This window comes from Macrobrachium rosenbergii, chromosome 56 (assembly GCF_040412425.1).
Source record: "Macrobrachium rosenbergii isolate ZJJX-2024 chromosome 56, ASM4041242v1, whole genome shotgun sequence".
Classification (NCBI taxonomy): Eukaryota; Metazoa; Arthropoda; class Malacostraca; order Decapoda; family Palaemonidae; genus Macrobrachium; species Macrobrachium rosenbergii.
Genome location: NC_089796.1, coordinates 8,554,302 through 8,569,301, shown reverse-complemented (window position 1 = coordinate 8,569,301; position 15,000 = coordinate 8,554,302).

Genomic DNA, 15,000 nt, shown 5'->3' with positions numbered 1-15,000 from the left:
CTAGCTGCAACCTCTCTCATTTCTCTTACTTTACCTCCGCTCATATGCTCTTTCTTCCATCTGATTTTCCACCCTCTCTAAAAATTGTTTCCTAATGCAACTGCGAGGTTTTCTGTCTGTTCCACCTTTCAAACCTTCTTACTGTCAACTTCCCTTTCAGCGCTGAATGGCCTCATAGGTACAGGCGCTTGGCTTTTGACCTAAGTTCTATTCGATTTATTAACAGGATCGTCAACTCTCTCTCCTAATCATGTCCCGATTAAAATTCATTGTAAACGCCACTGTTTGTGGTAATGGCAGCTTACGGTGTCAAAAATACATGGCCTATGTTTCATTTCACATCGTAAGCCAAGAACGGCTATGTGGTAAAAGAACACCAGTTTAGGCCCGTTTAACTGATGCACCTCACACTGTTTTTTTGGTATCATATAGGCCTACATATAACAAAATTAAAAGTTTTAATAAAAAAATGTGATTAGGCTTCGCAGTACACTGTTGCGCTGGGCGACAGTCAACTAGGCCTATGAATCTCTCTTGCTTGACTTGTGTATGGTACAGCGTTCCCCGTGATAAAAATAAATGCCAATTAGAAAATTATTTTAACATGGAATCAAATGTTAATAATCAAGACTGCAAAGAACTTCTGTCATCGATTTGAGGAATCACAATTCACGAGGTTACACTCCGCGCACCACGTCACGAGTAAGGACACATGAAGGTCTAGAGTCTCTAGACCTTGGGGCACATATGAATCCATTAGTTTTCTTGAGCCCTCATTACAAATGTCGATTCACTTCACTACTACAGCCGATACACGCCAACACCTGGCTCTCGTTTATGCCCACCAGAAACAACGTAGGTCTGTAAGAAAACTAAAGACCACCTAAAAAGTACACAGTAAACTACTGAACGCCGACATTTCAAAAGTACAAGTCTGCCGGAGTTGCCTATTAATTCTTTCCAGGCCGTTAAAGAGCCGTTCCAGTTTCGTATTTTGATACTAAGTAAAAACAAATGATGCTCACCAGCCTAGAATTATAATATTTAACAATTAATATTTAAAAGGGTGGTTGGTAAAGTGGGTACCAGGAGAACCTCACTGTGATACTGTTACGATGCTGCAGCTACTTTTGTCTTCAGCGAACAATGAACCTCAGCTGGCTAGTTTGAAACTCTTAAGTACGTCAATAATAGCCTTCTTTATGTGTTATACATATGCATTTCAGGGTGCTATTTATGTAATTCGTTATTTGGATAGAATCCATTGTTGAAAAAGAGATTAATCTTATTACAAAACTGCTTAGTTACGTGAACTGCATTATGTGTTCGCTAGGTAGGCCTACAAGATCTTCTTTGATATTCGCTGTAACACCCTCGTGTTACAGCTCACTCAGAGATAAGACTGCCTGCTTGTACTTTGCCTTTATGAAGTCTTCTGTTTCTGGGCAGGTGATTGGTCATCTGGTTTGTTTTACGTGTGCAAGTACGTAATACAATTTCTTGTGTATGATACTTTGATCCCCGAGGGGCTAGTACTAAACACGGTGTCCCAAGGAGCTACCGCTATATGTTTAGTGACGCGTAAAGGTGCATACATACCTGGTTATTACCCAAATTCGTTTCATCCAAAATTGATAGGTATTTGTCATTACGTAAAACGGATTAGCTCATCATTTTGCTCGACTGTGCTTGATAGGAAGATCTTGACGCCCCTTTCCGCAGCTAAATATGAAAGCGAGGCGTTACTATTTACGAATGCAATACGCATAGCATTCCTATATGTGATATATTTATCTCCATGAGCAAGCTTAAATGTCTGAGTGTTTACGAAATTTGTTTATGTTGTCGTTATTTGCAAGAGGCTGTTTTATTCCGCGCTATTGTTGTCTTCAGCTTTACTTATTAGCCCCGTAGGGGTTATTAGATTATTATCATGTGCACCTCATGAGGTACTAGGTGCAATGTCAGCCATTACTTATGTTTTCCGTGAATTTTACTGAAGCATCCCTGGCTATAGCTGCAACCCATTTCATTTCTTTTACTTTTCCTCCGTTCATATTCTCTCTCGTCCATCTTAACGTTCACCCTCACTAACAATTGATTCATAGTGCAACTGCGAGGTTTTCCTCCTGTTACACCTTCAAACCTTTTTACTGTCAATTTCCGTTTCAGAGCTGAATGGCCTTTGTTGCTCCCAGGCTTGGTGGTATGCAAAGTATATAAATCAATCCCCCCACCCTGGCGGAATGAGCATTTTCACTAATTATCTTGAGTACCAATCCCACTTGTAAAAATGAAGATGCCATATTTTAAAACTAACCATTCTTTTCTTGAAAATAATCTCACTATGTTTCCGAATTAAATAGAAAAAGTATTCATAAAACTGAAAACCACTACCGCAGCCAGATTCATGCCAGTCGGCGACCGCAGAATTTACCTGGGATTAAGCATAGTGTTTTGTTCATGGCTGCTCCTTTTGTTATTTACAGTCTTTTGTTTGTGTTTTACGTTTCGTCCTCATATGGTACTAACAGTTGAGCACCTATGTTCCCGTCAACTGGCGATTACCAACCAGAGGGGCGCGATTGAAAAAAAAATCTTTGATTTTGTCATTATTAAGGTATTTATTATTATTATTTTGTTTATTATTCATAATAGGGTTTGTATTCAAACCACTGAGCTATTGATTTAGACCTCAGGTTAAGGAGATAAGAGGTCTAATGATGTCTCAGCCATTACTAAATGTTTTCCAATAATGAATTTTACTGAAAGGTCTTTGGGAAGCGTCCCTGCACTCGAGCATGTTCCTGAAGGCAACCCCCTTTCATTCCTTTGACTGATACTGTCCGTTCGTATTCTGGTAAGGCTTTCAACCCTTTTTTAATAATTAATTCAAAGAAAACAACTGCAAGGTTTGTTTTCTGTTTTCACTTTTTCTGTCAGTTTCCATTTCAGAAACTACTGACCTCATAGGACTAGGCATTGGCTTGTTGGCCAAAACCTATAGTCTGTTCATACCAAAATTGCATTTTCCCGTGATGTAACCGAGTAGTTTTTCCTGAAAAAAAAAAAAGCAGATGCCATATCTTAAAACCATAACCATATAATTTTCTTGAAAATAATAGGATATGTTCCCCACCCAAATTGGCTGAGTAGTCATAAACGCAGCTCATACAGCATTAACCTAGCCATGGCATGCAGAAACGATCGCTGGTGCAATAGATCATAGATCTCAGGAATTTGACCAAAATCCCAGGAAATATCTGACTGTGGTTGGTGAAGAAAAACTTGCATAAATCGCTCATTTTGATCTTGTAACATCACAGTTGAGGCCAGTGTTTTACCCCCATACAAGATTTTTTATCCCTTTGTCTATAAAAAAATGAATATTGATTTTTCATTCCAAGGTTGAATATAATTTGTTTAGGGTCATAAGAGATATGTGAATACAAGATTAAAAGGGCATGCAATAAAGCTTTTATTAAGGAATGTTTCCCAGAGTCTTGAATAAATGTCTTATACAAATAAAAATCCTAAATGTTAGGAATCTCAATAATGCGTATTGTTTGATAATGAACTGATTGCAGCTTGATGAGCATCGTATCCTGCCACTAGTAATGAAGGGGGCAATCAGAGCAAATGTTCTTGAAGGCGCATCTGACATGGGGTGTGAGGGCAAGATAATTTCTAAAATCCTTTGTTCTGGTCCCAGGCTTTCAACTGTTTTTTTTTTTTTTTTTTTTTTTAGTTTTCTGTAAAAGAAAACTCTTCTTGTGCCATTTTGTTTGTCCCGTCCAACTTTTCTGTCCGCCCTCCAGATCTTAGCAACTACATGACCAGAGGGGCTAATGCTTTTTTGATCATCCACCTTTTCTGGTTGGTTTCATCAAACATACCAAAATTGCAGCCTCCAGCCTGCTGAACAGTTTTTATTTGGAGTTAATGTTGAGCCATAATCTTTGCAGTTCTGGCAGTAATAGATTTCATCCACCATTCCATATCTGTTGGTCATGAGCGATCAAATCTGCAGCTGTATACAGCATTAGGCTATACCGAGGCCACCGAAAGATAAATCTATTTTCGGAGGCTTTAATTATACGCCATAGCGGCTGTACAGAAAACTCGATTGCGCCAAAGAAACTTCGGCGCATATTTTACTTGGGTTTTCTAATTTTCTGCCGTCCATATTAAGCCAACAGATGTATTTACACGCCACATCCACACCAGAAATAATTATGCCGCCGCTTCAAGCATTATTTTAGTGCGTGAAAGTATAGGCTGACATCTGTAGTAAACGGAATCATTCATATTGTCATCAGTAATATTAGTAGCATAGGGTCCGTTTCAAGATTATGTAACAAGTGCAAAATCATTCTCTTGTTTAATTACGGTTTTAAATTGGCCCTGTCACCTTGATTTTTAAATTGTCTATTTCGAGTATATTTTCCAGACTGATAAATATGGATATCATTTTCAACTTGCAGGTTTGCCCCATCGGTTTGTGAATAGTTGCCAAAGGATCGAGTGGTCAACTGGACATGTTTGTATTGTGCGCAGAACTTCTCCAAACTGTAAGTACAAGACGTCTTATTTTTAGTAGTTTGGTAAAGGATAGGGTCGTGTTCGAAAAGAGTAGCGTAGTCTTTCATTATCTGTGATTCGATTTCATTTCGAAGAGGTACACCTGTGATGTAGGCTATGTACTAAACGCGGTAGCACGGTTTCAAGTTACCATGTCTTGATCAAGGATTGCACGGGTAGGAAGGAGTTGGAGTTGCTGCAGGCGCATATCAAGAGTTCAGTAGGCTGTCAGAAGTAAACTCTCTCTCTCTCTCTCTCTCTCTCTCTCTCTCTCTCTCTCTCTCTCTCAGACACATGTCAATAACTACACACTGAACGCTGAATGGTCCTCATAGCTCCCAGCGCAAGCTTGGCCTTTGGCCTAAGTTCTATATTCTATCTATCTACTCATTGAGTGGCTACTGTAGTCAAATAATAAGAGTTTAGTAGGTTGCCAAATTAAACTCTCTCTCTCTCTCTCTCTCTCTCTCTCTCTCTCTCTCTCTCTCTCTCTCTCTCACACACACACACACACACACACACACACACACACACACACACGTCAATATCCACGCATCTCATGATGCTTAAAAATACCGCATGAAGATGTTTGCCAAATGGTCTAATGAGTTGTGTCGTACCGTGTCCTTTGTTGATGCATGTAAACATTCCATTTCAGTCACGTGTTTACTTCCTCTTGCAAGGCGCATTAGTCCCAAGTTCATTATAGCTCATTATTGAATTGCACAGGATAATGAATGGAACGGTGTCGTGTTAAGCCGGAGGGTCTGGTTGTTGGAAGTTAGGAAATACCTTGCTCTATCGCCACTCAGCTCGTAATAAGAGCTAGAACGTTATGCGCAGGCGCTGATAATACGTTGGCAAAGAATGTGCTGGCTAGTGTTTTCCATTCTCCGCAGGGGTTAGTGCCGTCAGTGCACCTCATGCGGTGCACTGTAGTCATTACTTAAGGTTGTTTGCAGCGTCCCTTCGGCGCCTAGCTGCAACCCCTTTCGTTCCTTTTAATGTACCTCTTTTCATATTCTCTTTCTTCCATCTTACTCTCCAACCTCTCCTAACAGTTGATTCATAGTGCAACTGCGAGGTTTTCCTCCAGTTACACCTTTCAAACCTTTTCCTGCCAATTTCCGTTTCATTGCTGAATGTCCTCATAGGTCCCTAAATTCTATATTCAATTAAATTCAGTTCAATAAAATATCATCATATTTGATTTTCTTGATAGATTATATCGTGATTTTTCCCCCACATTGAAAGATTCCGCTTTCGTAATTTGTTATCCTCTTACACCAGACCGCTAAGTAGGGCAGCCTTCCGCTCATCCTTCCCTCTAGGGACCGTCATACGTGATATCTGAACGGTAGGCTGCCTTAGCTCGATAATGAAACCTCAGACTTGCTGGTCAAGGTTCTAGTCTTGCTCTTGCTAATGCTATTATTATTATTATTATTATTATTATTATTATTATTATTATTATTATTATTGCAGCAGCAGGGCCGGATAGAATAGTAAGCGTCATTATTCCTCTTTTGGCCAGACCACATGAGAACCTCAGGAAACTTCTTCCCATTCAATTCACCTAAAATATCAAAACAGGAATCAAAGAAATGGCAACTTCACGTATAAATGGTTTAATCAAATAAACAACGTTTCTTTCAAATAGCGTTCGGGGAGTTTCTGTGGGCAAAGAGGGATGCTTGTCTGTGAATGTAATGGGCCCCTTAGCGAGCATAAATTTTCTCTTGGCTTGAGGAGGCGTCACAACACCTGTGGCCTTTATCTTCAGAGAGAGAAAAGAACGAAAAATGTGTATATCTCTCTCTCTCTCTCTCTCTCTCTCTCTCTCTCTCTCTCTCTCTCTCTCTCTCTCTCTCAGGTTGTATTATTGGACGCTGCACAAGTTTTACTGGGTATATTAACTCTAGTTGATTTATCGATCATAAATTTTATCACTGGCTTAGTAGTGTTTACTAGATGCTTAGTAATACGCTTATGAATCTCTCTCTCTCTCTCTCTCTCTCTCTCTCTCTCTCTCTCTCTCTCTCTCTCTCTCTCTCTCTTTTATGTTGTTCAGCCTTTTCAACACTTTTGCTTGGTATACAAATGGATCTGTTTTGTCTTTTTGTATGTAATTGCATCCCGGCAGTGTGCAATGGACGAAACTTCATGGGGCCTCTCTGCTCTGGCTCTTTAATGTTTATAGGGTGAATGTAAAGTCAGCCTGTACGGATGCAAGTAAAAAATATGAAATAAACGTAATTTCTTACTGCTCTAGCGCAAACTTTTAGCATGGACGCGCTTTGTCATTATTGGGGTAACCTTCTGAAGCTGCTGCTTGGCTCTTTTAATAATAAAAATAATAAAGATAGTGGAAGAGATTGGATTCCTCTAGTCTGTATTACATCTAGATGAAGTGATTGCATTAAAACTATGAAATGTCTTGAGACCTACAAAATATCGGGTGGTTGTTACCCAATTCTTTATGATTTCTCGTTCCCTCTGTCCTTGTCTCCTAACTGGACGACTATACAGTAGTAGTTCTGTTCTGTCACTCGCAGTCTTTGTTTTATATTTGGCCAAATACTGTCAGCACAGTTTGCGTTTCTCTCTGTCATTTTGCATATTTATATTGCGTGGTGTAGGCGGCAGTGGCGAAATTATTGAAACGACAACTACAGCTCTCTCTCTCTCTCTCTCAGAAAAAAAAATGAGTCTATTTTGCGAAATAATGTCAAGGTAGCCCAGGCGTGTCATCTCGTTCCGAGGTTTCATGCCCAAACTTCCCTGCCCACATTAGCTCAGTGCAGTTGGTGCCAGTCTTCGGGGAATAATCAGAGGCCTTCTCCCTTCCTTCCTTCCCCTCAACCCCGACTCTCTCACACACTGTTAGATCTCATTTCCGTATCGCATATTCATAAGGTCTTCGTTCCAAAGGGGCATATCCTCTCTTTCCAGAGCTATTTCCGGGCGACAGAGTTTTTGAGTTTAACATCCGAGACTCGCTAGACAAAGCTGGGGAAGATGGTTTATGAGTTCTCTTTTGAATTGTTCTTAGAACTTAAACAATTTCTGGCGTTTAAGCGGACAAGAGTTGTTGTTAGTTATATTGCTGGTTTAATAATAATAATAATAATAATAATAATAATAATAATAATAATAATAATAATATCCCTTTAACCATATGCCCTAACAAACAAGTCACAATTTGTACAATTAAAACATGAAAAAATCACCAGATTGCAACAGAGGTGTGTATCGTAACAGCATAAAAATAATATTGAAGGTAGTTGCATAATAATAAGCAGTTTTTCACAGACTCCCTTTGATAAACGTACGTACATACATGTGTGCTCTGAACCCATCCGAGAATTGCTAAACAAGCAGTGAACTCTGATACCGGAGATAGCACTTGTGATATCCGTAACATTGGTCCTTTGCATAAGCCGAATGGATAAGTCGACTGTGTGTAACTGTGTCTACGCCAAAAGACACAGGCCCGAACCCTGGCCAGAGGAGATGCAATATTATCAGTTATATTTCGTCTTGAGTGTAATTTATCCCTAATGTGAAGTTAACTTGACATCAGAGGATATTTGTGGCTTGCTGTTTGTTCACTCGAGATGAAATATAACTGATAATTGCATATCCTGTGGCCTGGTTCGGGCCTGTGCCTTTAGGCGTGGATGCGGTTGAAGACAGTAGACATCCATTCGGCTGATGCAAAGGAGCAATGAACAATTATAATTCCGGTGAAATAATATTTCTATGTATGTGTGTGTGTCATTTGATGGACGAAAAGTATCAAGAGAAGGGAAAGGAAGATAGAACGTGACAAATTACCATTCCGGGAAAATGACATAAACGGTTTCTATATCTCTCCTAGATAATATAATTTTCTTTAGCTGGATTGAGTATTCATACATACATACATATATATATATATATATATATATATATATATATATATAATATATATATATATATATTATATATAAATACTCAGTCCAAGTAAAGAAAAATATATTAGCTAGAGAGATATAGGAACTCGTTTATGTCATTTTCCAGAATGGTAATTTGTCACGTTCTATCTTTCTTTCCGCTTCTCTGATACGTTTTTTCCACCAAATGATAATTACGGTTCGTATGAAGCAAAAGAGAATAAGCGCGATTGAAAACCGGCGCCTCACTCGTTCACGAGCCGTTGATATAACTAATTAAATACTCCTGAAGAGCGAAGACGGATTCAGAATCTCTGTCCCGGGAATTTCTTCGCCGAAAGGGATTTTGACTCGTCGGAATGGAATGCGATAATGAGATCAGTATGACACGCGAAAGAAAGAGGGTAATAGCACGACCAAATGCGCTCGGAGAATGGCCCCAGACAAGATTTCAGGATTTTTTGGGAGTGTCGGTGGAAACGTTGAATGTTATTATGGATGAATAATTAGGTCCTGAAACACCGAGTCTTATTATCATATTTTGTTTAGGGCGATAAGATTTTGGATTAATATCGTGAGATATTCTCTTAATTAAATAAGATTCTACAGTTTCAGCATCCATCGTTATATTTGGGTTTAACGTCTCTCTCTCTTTTTCCATGGCCGTTGCGTGGGTAGATATGAACCGCTAGAGTGTGATTGAAATCGAAAATGTTTAGTGAATTTGCATGAAATGTTTCAGCCCGAAGGGGAATCTGCTCTTTATTTGCATGAGATTTCTGATCATGAAGACAGTTTGTGCGTCCCTGGGAATCACGAGAAGAATTTTCGATAGTTTAAGCCCCTCGTGGGATTAGTGCCGTCAGTGCACCTCACGTGGTGCACTGTAGGCATTATTTAAGGGTCTTTGCAGCGTGCCTTCGGCACCTAGCTGCAACCCCTTTCATTCTTTTTACTGTACCTCCGTTCATTTTTTTCTTTCTTCCATCGTACTTTCCACTCTCTTCTAACTATTGTTTCATAGTGCAGCTGCGAGGTTTTCCTCCAGTTACACCTTTCAAACCTTCTTACTCTTATTTCCGTTTCAACGCTGAATGACCACGTAGGCCCCAGCTCTTGGCCTTGGCCTGAATTCTACATTGTGTTCCCTGTCTCTGGGAATCACGAGAAGAATTTTCGAAGGTTTAAGCCCTGCGAGCGAGCGTTTATTTTTCTTTCGGAATGAGATCGAACAGTGAAAACAACGGAGCATGATTAAAGGGTGCACGAACCTTTAGTTTCAAAAGCCGCGGAAGAGATCGTCACTAAAAGCTTTCTTGAAAACGATTACTTCAGAGCCGGGGCTTTGGTCATTTTATTCCTTAGCTACTGAACGTTAACATTTGTATCTTTCTATTTTTTTTTTTTTTTTGCTCTTACTATTGTTTAATTCTGTTTTTTCATGGATATTCTTTTCTACGGATGCATGATTAACAAGTTAATGTCATTGTTTCAATGATTTTAGCTAAACAGCGGCGGTCTCGTGATTTTGAGAACAGTTACGCTAAATATTCATTATCGCTTAAATTTTTTCATCCGCTGAGTTACACGAGGGAATCCTTGTAGCATTAAGACTGATTCACATTAAAACATCACGTCACCGACACATCACGTCACGTCAAAGAACGTGAGAATTTCTTACATGTAATCAAATGGACTTGTTCACACCATCACGTCACGTCACCATCAAGCACACGGCATCCACCGTCACATCACGACACGTTTTCTTGGAAAGAATATTTTGACGTGATGTGACGGTGCTTATGCAAGTTTCTTACCGCTAAATCTGTGAGTCGCCGAGGCTGGGTACGAACTGAACGGGATCGTGATGGATAGTGTGAATACAAGGCACGGCTCAGGGGACGATGACGTGACGTGATGTGTCGGTGACGTGATTGTATAATGTGAATCAGCCTTTATTCGTCTGCATCTTCTGAACCAGATTATGAGTGGGCACAGCAGATTTCAAGCACGTCGGTTTCTTTATTCCCTTCAGTCAATACATCAGAACACCTCTCTCTCTCTCTCTCTCTCTCTCCTTCTTCTTCTTCTTCTTCTTCTTCTTCTTCTTCTTCAGTTCCTTTTCACAAACATACACAGGGACTCACCACGATCACGTGATCACGATCACTTTTTCCCTTCTCCTTTCAATCTAAACATTAGAACAACGATCCCCCCCTTCTCTCTCTCTCTCTCTCTCTCTCTCTCTCTCTCTCTCTCTCTCTCTCTCTCTCTCTCTGATACTAATAGCAATCTCTATTTGCTCTGAGAAACTTTCAGAAAACTTAAAGCCATAGACAAACTGGTAAGACATTGTTCTCATTAAACCTTTCATTATATGTAGAGAAAATATATTTTGTCAACACTGTATTATCGAATATAGTTTAGTTTTCTGTAAAATAAAACTATTGTGCCGGCTTTGCCTATCCGTCCGCACTTTATTCTGTCTGCACTTTTTCTGTCCGCCTCAGATCTTAAAAACTACTGAGGCTAGAGTGCTGCAAATTGCTACGTTGATCATCCACCCTCCAATCATCAAACATCCAAATTGCAGCCCTCTAGCCTCAGTAGTTTTAGTTTTATTTAAGGTTAAATTTAGCCATAATCGTGCTCCTGTCAACGGTATAGGATAGGCCACCACCGGGCCGTGGTTAAAGATTCCTGGGTCGAGGCTCGTACAGCATTATTCCGAGACCACTAAAGATAGATCTATTTTCGGTGGCCTTGATTATACGCTGTACAGAAAACTAGGTTGCTTCGGCGCGTTTTTTACTAATGTATTGAAGGCAGTGAGACGTAGGATTTAATCTGATATATTATGTAGTAGAGACTCATAAGTGACTGAATAATACGATGCAGTAAATTGAGCTTCTCCTCCGCCCCAAAGGGAACACGATGAGACGAACAAAATTTATCTTCCTTAATTAGGCTAACAGAGAATTGGATGTCTTACATTCGGCATGTTACTTGTATCTAATTGGGATGGAATGGGTCTTTCTTTACGGGGCAGCTCTCTCCCAGTGAATTGCTTATATATATATATATATATATATATATATATATATATATATATATATATATATATATATATATATATATATATATATATATATATATATATATATATATATATATATATATAATATATATATATATATATATATATATATATATATATATATATATATATATATATATATATATTTGTGTGTGTGTATGTATGTATGTATGAGTATGTTATGTTCTCACGGAGTGGCTAGGCCATGTGTATAGAAGACAGGGAATAGTACGAGACACACCAAAGGTTGCCCTTGGTAGGAGAGGTAGACGTAGGCCGAAGGAGACGTGGTTGAGGACAATGAGGCGGGAAGCAGGAGAGGAGTATTGGGAGATCTTGAGGAGTTAGCCCAGGACAGAATGTGGTGGCGCGAGTTCATTGATACCCTACGCATCCCCGTGAGTGCCACAGGAAATTGTTGATTGATTTATATATATATATATATTTTCAAAGCATCTAAACCATATATATAAATAGATATTTACAGGAGGACAACTTAACCTCGGAGCCTCGGTTGTAACGTATACGACGCATTTAATAAACTGGCCCGAACACTGTTGTGTCGTATACGAGCACCGGTAATTTCCTTTTATGTGAAGGACTGATGATTGAAATACTGGCCTCTTTTTCTTGATATGGTAACAGTCTGTCAGTTGCCATACAGTGAATTCATATAAATTCACGTGTTTCCCTAAAATTCATTAGTCTTCATCAAGATGTCACAGGAGGACGGGTCAAGGGTACGACATCCTCGAGTTGACCGCCGGCAGATCGAGAGAAGAGCTCTCGACGAGGATAACTATTTTATAGACCTTCTCGACTCATTTTCTGGATATGAAAATGAATCGGATTTAGAAGGAAATGAAATGGATAATTATGGTCCTGGTACAAGAGACAGTGATGAAATATCAACCGACAGTGAAAATGACGAAAATCTGCCACCTACAAATGAAAGCCAAAGGTGTCAAAAGAAGGCGGAGACAGCGAAGTGACCCAGGTGATGAGTGGGAGTGGGCTGCCAGCAATTTCCAGCCCAGAGATTTCATATTTGACAGCAGTGGCAGTGGCATTACGTCGAAATGTAATGTGAATGAAAATTCAAAGGAAGTAGACTATTTTTTTGAATTTTTCGACAACGAATTTATGGGGCTGATTGTTGAAGAGACAAACCGTTATCAGAGATTCCTTGTTGATACGCTAGGAGATGCAGTGCCAAAGTATTTGCGAAAAATTGCTCAGGTTACTGTGGAGGAAATGATACGGTTCCTTTGTGTGATTATGATCATGTCGCATATAAGTAAACATCGCATCGTAGATTACTGGACTACGCTTGAGACATTCGAGACAAAAGGAGTGAGAAGGCTGATGGCAAGGGACAGATTTCTTCAAATTCTACGGGTTCTACATTTCGTTGATAATTCACAGGAAACAAGCCCAGATAATAAACTAAAAAAAATTAAACCCGTGCTCGACAGTGTGCGTAGAAAATTCCGGGAAAAAATTCAACCTTTCCAGGATTTATGCATAGATGAAAGTTTAATGTTATGGAAGGGAAGGCTAAGTTTCAAGCAGTACATTCCAGATAAAAGAAGTCGATTTGGAGTGAAAATATTTGAACTTTGTGATGCCAAAACGGATTATATTGTCGATTTTATAATCTATACTGGAAAAGATACAGAGATATTGGTAGATGAGGATCTAGGGGTATCTGGTTCTGTGGTAAAACATTTATGGCCTCGCATCTCGGAAAACATCACATCCTGTATTTCGATAATTGGTATTGCAGCCCAAAACTGCTCAAGTATTTGGGCGACAACGAAACAGGAGCATGTGGAACAGTCCGAAAAATAGGAAATTTATGCCTAAATTTCCTGATGTGAACAAATCTGAGATTTCGTCTCAAAACTGCAATGGAATATTAGGTTTAAAATGGCAGGATAACAGGACAGTGTATATGTTATCTTCAGTACATGAAAATATAATGGTAGACTGTGAAAAAGGTGTCGACCAGGGAATTTGTGCAAAACCTGCATGCGTTGTTGACTATAATAAGAAAATGCGGATTGTGGACAAGAACGACATGCTTATTAGTTCTGTGAAGTGTATCCGTAAAACCACGAGATGGTACATAAAACTATTTTTCCGTCTGCTTGATATGATACTAGTAAACTGTCATCACTTGCATGGATTTGTTACTGGCAAGAAAGGGTCATATTTACAGTTTTCTAAGTCAGTCGTTCTGCAGTTGATTGAAAGGTACCCTCCAGCACCTAACAAGATAATTACCCGCACCGTAATAACGCAGCCAAGGCGGCTAACAGAAAGACACTTTCCTGATCCAGTTCCCTCAACAGAAAAACAACTGCGACCTAGACTAAGATGTCGTGTGTGCTCGCATACATCCCGTAGGCCCAAGAAAGGCCAGCAGACATATTTCATGTGTAAAGACTGCAATGTAGGACTATGTGTCGCTCCTTGTTTCAGAGAATACCACACACTTCTGAATTACTAGAATTCTGTCGTAAAAGTTTTGTCAAGATTATTATGTTCAGCTTATTAAATATTCAGATTCATAACCATTTGTTATTCACATTGTTTGATTTCATTCAACTTATGTCATAAAAGCTTCTTCCAATCATATTGAGTCTTATGTGTTTATACATTTTCTGATTTTGTTTTTATCTACAGCAAAAGATTTTTGTAAAAATAAATGTTGAAATTCATCCGTATTATAATTTTCTTCATCAAATTATGGCTTTAGTCTTTTAGTGAGAGAGAGAGAGAGAGAGAGAGAGAGAGAGAGAGAGAGAGAGAGAGAGAGAGAGAGAGAGAGAGAGAAATTACTATTTTGCGTTTAATGTTCCTTTTCTGTCCTTTGAAGACTGGATATCATAAAATATAAAATGAGTCGGATGTAATGTAAATCTGATAATCATGGTATTGATGATTTATGATATATGAGAATAATAATAACAATATAATAACCGTTACCATGAGATTAATGAATATAGACAATGTTGTTGTTATTATTATTATTATTATTATTTATTATTATTATTATTATTATTATTATTATTATTATTATTCAGAAGATGAACCCTATCCATATGAAACAAGCCCACAGGGGTAACTAACTTGAAATTCAAGCATCCTAAGAAAATGGTGTTCATTCAGGTGAAATAACAGAAGGTAGTAGGAAATACAGAAAGAGGAGATCAGTTATTAGAAAACAGATGTACTAACAATAAATAAATAAAAATGTAAACAAAGTATTAAATACAAGATGTATTGCATAAGGGTAGTAATGCATTACATTCACTTGAACTTTTGAAGTTCCGTTTGCAACACATCCTCAGTAAAGAGGCTGTTCCACAGTCGTAAGGCGTG